Raw genomic sequence first — 14892 nt, 5'->3', positions numbered from 1 at the left:
TTTCCTCAAAGAATACTACTCAAACTACAAAAATAATTTAATGATGTTATATAACCTGTGTGAATCTTTTATACTAGGCAAATTAAACTCTTCGTGAATCAAACTCCATGTGCATCAACGTTTATGTTTACAACTTGCTTAAAGAACCAGGAAAAAAATGGGGCCATATGTTAGTAAGAAAAAGACTGACTCAGAACCATAAACCAGAATCCTTTCCCTTTTCCTTGAGCACTGTAATGCTGAAAGACAAAGATCCCCGTATGGCTCATGAGCAGAAGTGCAGCAGGAGCATTAACTTTTAGAACTTCTCAGTAATTGTTTTAACAAAATGTATTCATAGTTGTTTTGTGTCTTTCTATGAAATCACTGCTAAAACAAGCATGTGGGCTCTATACTGCAACTCATCTGCCCTCTTGGTTTCAGGGATCCCCTGGCACAAAATGAAGGTCCTGAGCACAGATCTTATTTATACAAAGAACATGAGGTGGCAACACCTTTAACCTGCACCCTGGAAAGACGAGACTCCTTCTCCATGAGGTAGGATTTCCTAATATATTTATGAATGTGTGTATACTTTCAGATTATATATACATACACACATTTAGATTCATGTACAGCGTGCTCGTATATATGTATATACATGCACATGTACATGTACTGGTATCTATATACAGGTTTACATTCTGCTGGGGAGAGAGAGAGGGGATGGTTTCTAATGGAGTCCATGTACTGTGGTTTTAATCTTTTAAACCCACAGCTCATGAGATGCAGTTGTGTTACTGAAATGGACTTTATTCTCTTGTCAGGACTGTTCTGTGTCAGGCTGTACAATGCACTGGGACTGGGATCCACAGGGATCCTGGCTAAGCCAGTGTTTAAATTCTGGTTTCCTGGAGTTACTGAGAGAACTCATGTAGACTTCAGTGGGGAATATGCTGAAACACAGGCTGGCTTTCCTCTGCACACCTACCTCAAATCTTTTCAGATATTAGCAGGAATTGGGGGTTACTGAGCCAAGAAAAATTACAGAAAATCTCTAGCAGCCATTTTGTTTTGCTCAAAAAATATGCAATACTCATATATAAAAGAAAAGAGCTGCACTTCCACATTTGCCATTTTCAAGTCAGCTTCTCAGATCCTACTCCGTGTACTGAAACTACAATCAATTGCTTCTTCACAAAGGGGCTAAATCAGGTGGTGAGGGAAGGGGCAAAGGAAACTAAGTCACTCTTCTGGAGAGAATACTCCTTCCATGTAAATGCTTAATGAGTACAGGAATATAAAAAAATAATAAATCTAAATAATCTGATATAGAGCTTAAAATGGACTCCAGGCTCAGGAGTACCACAAATGAGATGGAGCATATTCAGAATCTTTTTTCCCCCCTTGTAATGTGTCACAAGTGTCTCTGGAAAGTTTAAGCACATTAAGCAAGCCCATTAATTGAATGAGCAGTTGAGATTCTAAACCATAAAGCCTACATCTAGGGAGTTTGTGAGAATTAATACAAGACAGAAATAATTAAGAAAACTCAAAGAGGGAGGGATAAACATCAAGACCGGATCAGGGGAATAACTAATATCTGACAAGACAACAGCTAATATTTCAGATTCTCTTCTTGCTGCTTCAAATATTCTTGTCTTCTTTACAGCAGGCAAGAAAGGTGCTAAATTAGGGAACTGAAAGATGGGCATTAATTGTACCTATAAAAATATAAGTCTAGGCTTACAAATTTCACAGATTATATGTCTAGACAGAGACATTTGGTCATTTATATACTGACCAAGAGGTAAGTACAAATCAGTATACATAATTATGCTATAGTTCACCCAGTGGTCCTGTGTAGCATTCAGAGCTCTTGATTCACTTAAGTGTATATTAAGTGTATATTCCAGAAAATAATCCAACCCAGGTTGGAAAACTTGAAGAGAGACACTATTTTGTCAGTTCTCTATCTGGAATTTGGGTTTACTCTACTAGGTACAAGCAAACCAGATAATTTAAAGGAAAATTAAGTTTGTACAAGTAAGGATGAAAACAACTGCAGCCAACTGAATCCACCTGAATTCCATGATAAAGCAGGCTAGACTAAAGCTCAAAGAGGAAGCCTCTATTGCACTCACACATATTTAACTACTGCCATGTTTTATTCTCTAACCTTAGAGCCGCTGCTACCTGAACATAAATTTGGTTCAGCTGAAGGAAATGAGAACCTTGAGCGTGTCTAGAAAATGTCCAGTACTCCTATTTCACTTGGGACCTGCTGCACACTGAGGAAAGAACACTGATTTCCTCCAGGTCTCACAGGGGAGCTGTGATTTCATGCTAACAGCACTCTGATGCTCCAAAGCAAAGAGGGATTGAGAAACACACTCTGAGCTTTGGGGACTCGGTGCCAGCTGTATTCTCTGGCCAATAGCCTATAACAAATGTTGCCCTTCACTTTCTCTCCTTTAAAGTCCCCTCCATACTTTTCTAGCCACACTCTGACTGCCAGAAGTGGCTCGTGATGCTGCTGGAAGGGGAACTTGTATGACCTGCTGCTGGGGTTTGGAGAGGGCATCCCTGTTTACATCAGAAAATGCACAGGTTTGCCATGGGGCAAGTTCTGCCACAGCAGGGAAACATGGGCAGAGCTGCATTAGCAGGTGACTTAACACAGAGAATTCTTTTGAGCTGCTGGTTCTGAGGGAACAAAGAGGAAAACGGCTGTTAAGTCTCTCCTGCAAACATTACACAGTGAGTAGAACGAGAATGCCACCCTCTCATCTAAAATGCACAGAACAAGCCTGTTTAAAACAGTCTGTCACCATCTATTGTCAACTGCCTGACAGAACCAGAAAGTGCTGTTTGAGACAGTCTGCAAGCAGGAGGGCAGGATGGCCCTGATGTGCTCCAGTATGCAGGTCAAGGCAAAGAGAGCTGCAATTAACCTCTCCGGGCTTTGAAGCAGGTGGTTGGCTCCAATCCCCACAAGTAATTGTAAAAAGCACAATTTGCCCTGTACAGTCTGTCACAGCCTCCTCATTTTAGACTAATCCAGAACAAAAAGCTACCAGTCCAAAAGAGTAAGTGGGAAACTATTGGATGTTCAGGTCAGCAAAAGTTTATATATCCTTTGGGTCAACAGGTAAAACAGAGAACTGACAAGAAAACAACTAAATGCCTGCTTGTGGTTCATCTTTGCATGCAGGTTCAATTCCAAAGCTCATACCTCACCCTCAGCTTTGTAAGGAGGCCGAATGAGAGGGATGTAACAGGAGACAGTCACAGTTCTTGTGTACAAAATACAAACTGTAATTTATACTCAGGTCTGACACGGAATGACGAGGAGTTAGAAGCAAGATTGAAAGGAAACCCCTTTGTCCAGGAAAGCACAGATTTGGAAAAACAGATAATATACTGAGGTGCCATGTGTTCAAGAGACCAGAAAACCATGAGGGTCTGAGCAGTAGGCTCGTGGAGGGGATTACCAATTACACAGATGCACAGAGCTCCACGTGGACAACATGAGACCATTTCAATAGCAGCTCAGCAGCAATTAACACCACAGAGTTAGTGATACCCTATTGTTTTATTGAAGAAGGCCCTGCTCATTTTCTCTGTAGATTTAACACTACTGATGAAGAGAAGCAGGAAATGGAGAGAGGAGAGAGATGAGAGTAGGTATAGCTTGTAATGATGTGAATGGATATTTGAAGTTTTAGAGTGTTTTTACCATTTAACCCCCATTGAAATGCAGTGAACTAGAGGGAAGGACAGCATGGAAGACATTAACATTTTGGTTTAACAATGTAGACAATTGCTGTGGCTTAGAAAAGGTGCAATGATCCATGAATGTACAATGAGAGTTTAAAAACCTGCTGTACAGAATGAAGTGTGCACTATTCAAAAACTGTTGATCTATGCAAAATTATTAAGCAACACATGAGATCTGCCAGGATTTCAGTCCCAGGTGCAGAGCAGCTGCTCTCATTTGCTTTCCCACGTGCCGTGCAGGGGCGTTCCTGCTGGAGATGACAGGTTTGGTGGATGCACAGGTTGAAAGGGGAGGACCAAAGGAGGCTGCTTTCAAACTCCAGCCCACTGCTCAGCCTGAGTTCAGGGTCAGTAGTAACTGCTGTGCACCCACAGTGGTGGTGCAGCTGCTCACAAGGGCAGCCACTCTGGCGTCTCATTCTTATTGATTATGGAGGGAGAATACTGGAAGCAATTGGGAGGCAGCTAATAGCAGTACATGGGGGCTGCCAAAATGTTCTCTGCTCCATCCTTTACCCATCAGCTGTGCTTTTAATTGCACTTTTTCTACTAAAAATGCAAGCTGAGGAATTCTATCGGAATTAAAAGTTACCGTTTCTGCTCTCCCCATTCATTTATCATTGCCATGTGCAGATTGAGAAAGAGAGATCATCTTCATTAGGTCAAATCCATGGCCATATGGATTCTGGTGTCTTTGGAAGATAAGAGAATATCTTTGCTCACAGTACCTGGTTCAGTGGTTGGTCCACCACGAATGTCACCTCACCTGCACAAGAAGAAATGATGCGTGATACCAATAACTAAATTATAGTGGTGGCTGTGTTGCTGTTGGTCTTAGCACAGGCATTTCTACAGCTGGTTGGGAAAGCAGATGGTACTCTACTTTGATGTGTGGAAGACAAATGGGATGGAACTGGTAGGGGATAGAGCATGTCTTTTTAGGTTTGATCCAACCCTTACTGAAATCAATGAGAGACTTTCTACTGATTTACTGGCCTCAGACCAGGAGCTTTCAAGGATGTGAGGACTTAACTGTCTATTGTAATGCAATGACAGCCAACTGTGACACAAGCTTGGAATGGAGAATTTTAGGCAGTGTTTTTTAAGAGGTATGTCATATTTCAAGTTGTTTGGACAAACTGCAATTATCTCTTGATGGAGCAGAAGTTCCACTGCCAGGATGCAGAAGAGCAGGTGCACATGAAACTTATTTCATGTGGTTCAAGCTCATTTCAATCAGCACAGTTTGTTTGTGGGGGGAAGCTTCAGGAATACTTTGGGGTTTTTTGCATTCAACTACTACTTTTGTTGATAATGAGAAAACATGGAGAGGAACTCAGAGCAGGATCTCCTGCTTCCTTGTCCATTTGTGATCAAAATCGTGCCAGTCCCATTCTTGCTCCACGAGTTTCTGTTTCTTTTAAGCAATCTAGTATGCAAATCAGCATGGCTTCTGTTTGCCTTGTCACCATGATGCAGTGCCTCTCCTGGGCCAACATCCTTCCCAGACAGGCATGCTTATCTCTAGACAGACATCTTCATACTCTGCGCTGAGATAAAGGATCTCTCACCAGCACAAATTTTAAGCACATGCTTGTCTGAGGTGGCTTTTGCTTAAGTATTTGATCCTTACACTTCTGCAGATTAGGCATTACCAACACTTGTTAGTTTAAGTAAACATCCACACTCTTCATATTCATCAGCTGGTATCCCAGAAGGGCTTAGGAGTTGTTTATCTGGTGAAACCCCAGCATATGGTACCAGCTCTTTCTTGCACCGACTCTAATTGCAAACACTGAACCTGCTCTGTAAAAACTGTTAATTAGGTGAAAATAACACATATGTTTGAACTATAAGCTAAGGTGGGGTTTTTTCCCCCAGCTCTGTTTTTCCCCCCACTTGAATTGCTCACACAAATGGGGTTACAGGCTGACAGAATCATTTGTACATTGGTGAGAAAAGTAAGAAGGGAAATATTCAGGCAGATGTAACATCAGATGTAACGGTTTTTGTAAAATAATGGGCTTTAAAAGTAATTTGCTATGTACTAAGTAAACTTAGTGTTCATGATTCATGGCTCTAATCCCTGTGACTGAAATTTAAGATCTAAGGCTCCATGAAATTAAAGAAAAAGGAACAATTACATGCATATTCATTCAATTTCATGTATTCCGTATCCTTCCATTTTTTCCAATGAAATTCTAACAGGGGAAATAGAAGTTTCTAAAGACTGTGTACTTGAAAAAAACACCAGCAGACCAGTTGTAACTGCTGAAGCTACAGTTATATATACATATAAAACACTCTTCTGCTCCTGTTGGTTTCTCAACCTTCCTGGAGAATGCAAATCAACTCCACATTTCCTCACCTCCGCAAATATTTTATATTTGCTACGACACAGTGTGCAAAAAGCTCCAGGACACTAAGTGTGCACAGAACCCGTGTAGGACACTGGCAGCTCAGCCCTTCCCAGCTGCACAGAAATGCTGTGGAGCAAAGAGGAGGATGATCACAACAGAGTCAGTGCCTGTGAAGTCCTTGTGCTGCTCCTGGGCTACTCCACAGAGCAAAGGAGCCCTGTGTGCTGCTTCTCCCCCTGGGGGACAGCTGCCCCCCTTCCCTGTGAATGCAATGTGAATATATGGCAACTACAACAGCACTGTAAAGCCCAGAAAAAGACTAGACAGACAAGCAATAAAGCTTGTGAGCTTAACAGTATTAAGAGTAATGTCTTAAGTCATGAATATTTGCCACACTAATCTAGCCTTTAATCTTGTCCCAATAATACAAGGATACACCATCCTTATCCTAAAGGATCAATAGGAAAACAGAAAAAAATCCAAAAAGAGCTCTTAAATGCACAGTAATACACTTTCATTTTTTAAAGAAAACTCTGGTCCTATGCCTAGACATTACTGCATCAACATTCATAAGTCTTCCCAGCTAGTTTTTAGTCTCTGAGCAACAAATAATTCATTAATTAGTAAAAAAAGGAAAAAAGGGACATTCAGACAGCCAACACAGCCAACAAAAGCAGCCCTCAAACTGCATCCATTCAGCCAAGTGCTTCAATAAAATTATTTGGGGAAGATGTCAAGAGGCTTTACCTAAAAAATTACTTTCCTTCTCCAGTCTCACAAGACTGGACTATACTGGACTGTTTTATTGATCTAATATACAGTGGCACAGATGATCAGCATTAGGAGAGAGCTCCCTATTCAGTAAAGGGTCTGGGAGGGTCTGGACTCTATAACCCACTGTCTCTGATGCTCTACACCTAGAGGTCTTCCTACTCTGAGCTGTGGTTTCTTGCCAGACCAGAGGAGGAGAAATCCAAGGTGGAAACAAGGGAAGCTTAAGGGTAAAGGGAACAACCTCTGTGGGATCAGAGGCAACCAAGCCAGATGGTGCCCTGGGGCAAAGCCCCCTTGTGTCACTCCCACAGGGACCACATCTGCACTGGTTCTGTGTCACAGGGGGGTTACAGTGAGCTCCAGAATGACAAGAATGAAAATCTGATCTGATCAGCTGCCTCTGTGTCCTCCACCTGGAGCAGTAGAGGAGGGAATTTTCCTTCTGATAAAGGAAGGATCAGTGAGTGGAACATAACAAATCCTACAAGAACAGCCCCATTTGGGGACAATGCTCAGGGTGACCTCAGCTCCTTTGCTGTCTTTTCTTAGACTTCTATTGTGTCAGTAAATCCAAACTCCAACAAGGGTGAAGGAAACACATCCTGGCCTCTGAGGAGCAGAATATTCTAATAATTTCAAATAATTATTTATAATTACATATATTTATAATTATATATGTAATTATATGTGCATAATTACAAATGCCTGGTGCAATTGTAACACAAATGTTTGGCTACTGCACTGATAGCAGTGAATACGCTGCACTGAAGATGGAAATGTTTTCTCACTGACATGCACCGATGTGTTCTCCACCTAAAGGGCCAGCAGGAGTAAGGGGACACTGACATCTGTTAACCCCTCCCACCTTTATTTCCTCTTTCATTAATGTGCTGGAGCTTTTGACCTTTAAGTGTCTTCCACCGTGGGCAAAGGACAGTGTTAAGGAAATGGCATTGCCCAGGATTACATCTTTCCCTACACACTGCTATCCAAATTCATCAGTTCAGCTCCACGTGACACATGCCTGCCCCAAGTCATGGAACAGTGTTTATGCTTCTCTAGAGGTTCTCTGCTAGTCATCTCCATGTATTTTACAAAGAGAATTAACTGTCATAATCCTTTTTTTACAAGGACACAGCCCATCAAAGCCCATCAAAACAGAAGAGGAGCCCTGAGGACACACCGTGTGTGGCTCAGGAGGTCGTGTGTGGCTTGTGTGCAGGTGGCCCTGCACTAGGAAGATTTGGGTTGGCTTGTCCAAAGCTCCCAGACATCACAGCAGAAAGGTTCTGTTGGGGGCTGCAGACCCAAGGGCTACAAGGGTCTGCAAAACACATAACAGACCACAGAGCTTTCCCTTTTGAGGAGAACTTTTCAGAACCTGCGAGTCACAGTGAGAACAAATGTCAAAGTGCCTACATTTGGGATGACACAAGATTTACCTTTTTTCACAGAGCTCTTCAGAAACCATGACCTATGAAAATCAATACTTTGCTATTGGCTTTCACTTAAAGGCAGAGATTGAATTACCAGAAAAATCAGTGCAGAGCTACCTGACTCCTTCACTGTGCATCATCTTCGCTTCGAAATCCATACGACACGGGGGGACTGGGCTTCTTTCTCACCAAATAAGAGCCTGTTAAAATCCAGCTACAAATGAGTTGTTCTTCCTATCCATCAGTCCTTCTCCCATCTACAGCCCCAGTGCATGGACTTGGATGAACTCTGTCTGAATGCCAAGACAGATCTGTAAAGTTCTTCTGTTTCCCCATCGAATCTGGACAAAAACAACCGTTCCAACTCATGCATGAAAGATAAGTGACAAACTGCAGAGTGCTGCCATAAGTCTTCTGTTGTAATTTGGGATTTTTCTCTTTTAGTTTGTTTTTTGACATCTTCCCTTAGGGCTGTGTAGATACAGAAAAACATGCCAGAGTGAGAGAACATAAAAACCTGGGAGCAGTGGAAAAAGGTTCGTATCTTCTCTTAAAATTAGACCAGTTCACTTCATCACAAGAGAAGTATATGTAAAAGCTATGTACAAAATAAAAACATATCCCTGGAATCAGAAAACATACGAATCTGGCTCTTTTCCTAGAAGTTATGAGTTCTCTTTCCTAACCACAAAGCCTACAGGTGTATTATGGCCTTAACAGGAAGTAATTCAACCAGCACTGTAACAAAGGATGAGCAAACCAGGACAGGTTGCTTGTCTGGATCATTACTCCTTTAATGATGCCACATCTGCCTAATCACCCAGATATCTTCCCTAAAAGCCTCTGGCAAGGGCCTCAGGAAATACAGATTTGTTTAAAAGCCTTTGCCATTGGAAGGGCATGCCAATAACCATTGATTTTTTTCTGTCCATTCACCTTATTCTGTGATAGATTTCATATTCTTCCCTTTAGTGTATTTCTTTCTGTTTCCCCTTTTCAGCTCTCCTTTTATTTTTGTCCCTCTAAGCTCTTACAGCTTCTAGCTATATGTCTTCCCCTATCTGTTCTATTCTCCACACAGAAAGACTTTCAAAGGGGGCTTAAGAGAGGGGGATCCCCACATCCCCATGGAACATGTTCCTGTGCATGCACCAATCTTTGACAAAGCCAAAAGAGTCTTTCCATCAAAATCACTTTGGTCAGTGTGGCAAGTACCAGGGAGCACCATATGTCCACTTTATTTTCTGTTTGCTAAAGGGTAACAAGAAAAAAGAGACAAGGGTTCTCACCACTGACAGAGTTCTTAACTGTAAATACCTCCAGACTTTCAAGGAGGGAAAAGCTCATGAGTTTTAAGGCAATAATTTCTGCCTGCCAATAATCTCATCTTTATAGCATGACATCCCCTCCAGCAGGCGTCTCTGAAGTTCAGTTTGTAGCTACCAAAGCTATCAGCTTCTGTTCACTGAAAGAACTCTATTAAGTCTCGTGTTTTATGCAGGTCATAGATGCAGGCCTATTGATTTAACTTGAGAGAGCACCCTTCTTTGTGGTAGTGAGATGTTTGGATTTTACCACTTTGCTGCCTTCCTTGTTGCCCAACACGACAGCCCCTGCAGCTGGTGAAGGTCACCAGTTCTCAGGGAACTCATGTTCAGTGCAGGGCATCTGCACTTATTGATTCAACATTAAGGGCCATTCTCATGCAGATGTGTTCTGCTCTGCCAATCCACAGTCCACTTCATCTCTAGCTATGCACTCAGCTTCAAGGGGATTATGCAGCAAATATTTTATTCAAACTAGAATAACCAAAAACTCACTCCTGGCTGCCTGTGCTGCTTAACAGGCTGCTATCTAGAAAACACACTTGTACTTTGCTGTTGCACCTCGCCCGCTTGTCAGTGGCACTTCCAGAGACTTCAGAAGCCATGGAAAAGGTTTGGTACAAAGGGTTCACTTCTCATGAGGTAAAAAAGCCACCCCAGTTATGACAGATTGCACTCATGGGCATCTCCTCTGTCTTCCCAGAGAGCAGCACACACACAGTGGCTGTAGCCACAGCCAAGGGTTTAGGAAAGATTGCACCAACATCCTGCACTGAGTTATGGAATTGGGAAGGGATGAGCTGCTCCAGCCAGATTTCTGCTTTTCAGGATACCTTATGTTTTTTCCCTTAGTTCTATTCTTGCCTGTCAGTCTCATCCTAGCCTTCTTTATTTAGAATCACCTTCATTTTCAGGTACCTCAGGCTTTTCCCTGAGCTTGCTGAACTCCCTGTGACAGACAGAAAAATAATTCAAAAGACAGGCAGCAGCAGCCTCACTAAACAGCATCTTTTCTCACCCTGACCCACGGACTCAGACAAGGTCATCAACCTTCTCCAAGAAGTGATGCTCCTGTACAAAACCATCTGTGTATACTTTAAATGCGCCAAAGCTGGAACCATCTTTTTACAAGAATTAAGGAGATCAAAGTAGGCAGTAATATATTTTTCCTCAGCAAAATTAGTTACACAATATGAAAATATCAATAATAACATAAGGTGATTAAACAAGCCACATTGTCAAGTTTGTAAGAACAGAAGATCTTAGCAAATGGCTGTCTACTAGAATTTAGAAAACCACACTCACCGACAACATCATAAAAAACAAACAAGCTGTAACTTAAATAGTTCTAGTGGCATGGTATCCACAGCAAATACTGGGAAACATCCATACACCATGGGCATTTGCCTTATTCAATAAACAGCACAAAAGAGAAGCCTCCCAGTATCTCAGCTCTCCACTGTAACAGTGCTGGCTGGACCTTCCCCATCTCACCATGGTTAAGTGCAATTATTTAGGATCCAGCTGCACCCCTGTGGTTTCCTCCCACTGTTGCCTCTCATAAAGAGACAAAAAGCCGTCCCTGGTGCTCTGCAGGAGCAGGTTAACTGTGGGGGTGCTGCAGGATGGGCTGCAAGGAGCTGTGGAGGAGACACAACTCTGGCAGTTTGCTCTAAGAATGCAGCCCCATATTTGCAGCCGCCGTTTCCCTTCTACCCTTTATTTGCTTCAGTGTTACTTTGCCCTCGTTTTTTGTACTCAGCTCCCGAGTTCTTCACTCAGTAATTTTGAAAATGTTTGCTTGGCATTTATAGCGCACAAAATGTGCTTAAAAACACAGCAACGAAGCATTGACTCCAAGGAAGGATTTTCTCATTTTACACTGATAATCTCTCATGCTAAACTCACTGCAGGTTGGGGAAATCTAAAAGTCTCCAGCTCCTGTGTGGCAGAGACTATTTAAGTCTGCAGATTTCCAGTATGGGTGTATTGAAATCTTTTATTTGTGGGGTGGCAATAAAAGATGTGGAGAGAAAAATCTCCCCTGGCAACGTATACTCTTGAAAGGCTCTTTCAAAGCAAACACTCCAGCAGTAAGAAATACTTCAGCACGCTACGTTCCCATCTTCCCCTTCCTTCCCTCACTGCCTCTCCAGCCTGTGCTCTTAGCATTGGAATAATAAATTTCTTTGTGCCCCATCTTACAAAAGTGTTTCACATCACCTTCATGCACTTGGCTGGGGAGGACCTCGCAATCACACGTTATATTTTCACACAGAACTATAAGTATTTTATGTTTCTTTGCAGCCAAGTGTTATCAGCTGGCCATATAACACTCAGTTTTGGGGAAAAAAAAAACCTGAAATGATTGTATTCTGAAAAACTGATTGCATCAAATGGCAACTAGATTGGAAGACAGTAATCATGCTGAGCTCAAGCGATTAAAAACTCACTTGGAAAATTGGTGCTTGCTGAGCCTTTATGGAAAGAAATGAATTAAGAAGGAAAACAATAAGGAAGGGCATACATTAATTTTGCTCTGCAGTGGATAATTTTGAATGTAAGAGATCTGAGGAAGAACTGTGTGTCTTAAGGATTTTCTCTTATGTTTTCAGAAGAAAAGCTGGGAGCCACTGGAGAGGGACTGCAAATTAAATCCAAACAGCAATCTCAGAAACAGCAATTGGAAAAGAGCAAATAAATAAAGTATATAAATAGGAGATAGCATTTCCTGCTAGGAACTTATCTTTTCAGACAATGCCTCTCAAACAAAGGACTCCCCTTGCCGGCAGTCCTGCCGGGCAATCTCCATCTCTGCTCCCCGGGTGATGCCGTTCCCCTCCGCCCTGCTGGGCTGCACTGGATGTTTGCACAAGTAACTCAGTAAAGGATTACCTCCCAGAATGTCTATATTGTAGCAAGCCCTGTGTAACTCTTGCTCAGCTGTGAGAGCTGCAGGGTGGGCACTGTGTCCACACCACTCCTGTGCAGGGTTGAGTACACTGCCAGCACTCCACAAACAGTCAATGCACACAACTCAAATAAACACCCAAATCTTTTTCAATGAGGTATGCAACCATTTTACAGCCTCTTCCTGACCCTTGCAAGAGTTCATGCCTCTCTGCTCCTTATTCCTCTCCTTATTACGATACATCCTTTCCTCCGGCTCACAGATTTTGGATCCAGGCTCATGTTTGAGGGAGGTTTGACCCTCCAGCCCAGGGCAGGACTCTGTTGCTCAGCCTGCAGGACATCACCAGTGCTCCCGAGCAGGAACAGGCTGAAATTCCCCCTGAAGGAGCTGCAGGGTTCATTATCTGCTGACAGAATGCTGCTAAAATGTATTTTACATTGTTGGGAGGCCATACCCTGCAATGCTTCTGACACGAGTAGTCTTCACTCTCACTCAGTAAATGGGGCAGAATTATTATGGGAGCAGAAACAGAACAGGAGTGAGCATTCCAATGTCTGTCATGAGTATCACATAAGCTTTATACACAGGGACACACATACACCTCTCTATAGCATAGTCTGACTTTGACACAGTTCCAAATCTGCCCCACTGAGGAGCTGTAAAATGTGGAGGTGATGGACTTAGTTTTCACTTCCTGTTGAACAAATGCAAACTTTAAAGTTTTCATCCCTGTTTGACACTTTTTATATTTTTAAATATGTACCTGGACTGTGTTTTAATAGCCTGACTCTACTCACAAAAACAACTCCAGCAATTCCAGGAAGCCTTTGATGTGGGAGTGAATGTCATGGCACAGTGACATTAGTATAAATCAGACCTTAAGAACTGACAACACAAAACAAAATGCTAAATCCAGCCATTTATTTAACCCTGAAGTCACTGTTCCTGCTGAAGCTGAGGGACCCTCTCACTAGAGTGCATAATGAATCGGAAGAAGAGAAAAACCACATCCCAGTGTGATTCTTCCATACTTCATGCAAATGGAAAAAGAAATCCATTTATAACTTCATTTTGTTCTTTCATCCTTATTTAATGAGCTGTCTGATTCAATAATCCAGCATTTATCTACAATTCTTTAAGGCTGGATTTTCCCCATTCCCCTCAAAATCCCAGATACACCCCAATCCTGAAGCACAAAGGTACAGATCTGCCAAACTACATGTCATTTCTCCTCTTGTTTCTGTTCCTGTGAAGAACATCAAACTAGTTTTTATTCTGATTTCCTATTCCATATAATGAGAATGCAAAAACATTAATAATTAAAAACATAGCAAGAAAAACCCTGCCTTCTCCCAGAGAGGATAAAGAGAGCTGGTTACTGTCAACAGTAGGTGCTTCTGTCAAATAAATTAACTGTGCTTCAAAATGATGATGGCATGTCAGCCTCATCGTCTCCATCTTCGACTCCAATTATGTATCTCAAGGGAATGCATCTCAGAACACATTACTAAAACACAGGTGCAGATAAGTTAGACCACAAAAAACACACACTCAACCTGCATTCAAAATCCAACTGTGTCCCACGGAGCGAGGGGAACACAAAGGTTTGGTTGCCACGTGTGCCCTTCAGTGCCCAGCTGCCTCCAACAAAGTTCTCTAGAACTAAAGCCACCTGTGGCTTGAAATATTCAGCGCTGTATGTACATTTTAACATATATTTTTGGTGCCCAAAGCACTACTGTTGGGTTAAAATGTGATGCTCTGCCATCCAGAATGCATGTGCTGCCCACTCCCACCTCTCTCAACCACCACATCAGGGACGAGGGTGGCAGGTAAAGACTTTTCTCTCATCCTGTAGCTGACAGTTAATGGCTGTTTTAACTTTCACATGGAGCAAATTTTGCCCTCTGTAACACCTCCGTCACTCCACTGCCTGTCACACACTCTCATGACTTTAGCTGAGAGCACATTTTGCCCCCAGGAGTTTTGATGACAATGGGAACCTGAATTAATTTGCCCAGCCAGAATGATAGTTCAAGAGGTATAAAAGCCTCAGAATCCATGAGGTTCATGCAGCCACAGTTAGAATATTTAAATGGCCAGCTGCATTAAAGTTTATAAAGCAGAGTTTATTTCCTACAATATTTGGAGAAAAAGCCTCCAAAAGTTTGTCATTTTCTCTCAACAACAGCTACTTATTGCTGCATTTGCTTTTGTTGAGCCTGGAGTGAGTTGTTTACTCTGTGCATTTCTTAGTATAAAATATTCAGAGTTTATCCTGAGCAATACTGTGGTTCAGCTAATGATTGTTTCCCAGGACTGGG

General features: G+C 42.2%; 1 protein-coding gene across 4 annotated transcripts in view; it reads right to left on the bottom strand.

Annotated features, from left to right (window-relative positions):
- Positions 1–14892, bottom strand: part of TMEM132B (transmembrane protein 132B) — a 230451-nt gene that overhangs the window by 15111 nt on the left and 200448 nt on the right. The gene's annotated exons all lie outside the window — the stretch shown is intronic.

This window comes from Chiroxiphia lanceolata, chromosome 18, assembly GCF_009829145.1.
Source record: "Chiroxiphia lanceolata isolate bChiLan1 chromosome 18, bChiLan1.pri, whole genome shotgun sequence".
In the NCBI taxonomy this organism is placed as follows: domain Eukaryota; kingdom Metazoa; phylum Chordata; class Aves; order Passeriformes; family Pipridae; genus Chiroxiphia; species Chiroxiphia lanceolata.
This window is presented reverse-complemented; position numbering and strand designations above follow the sequence as displayed.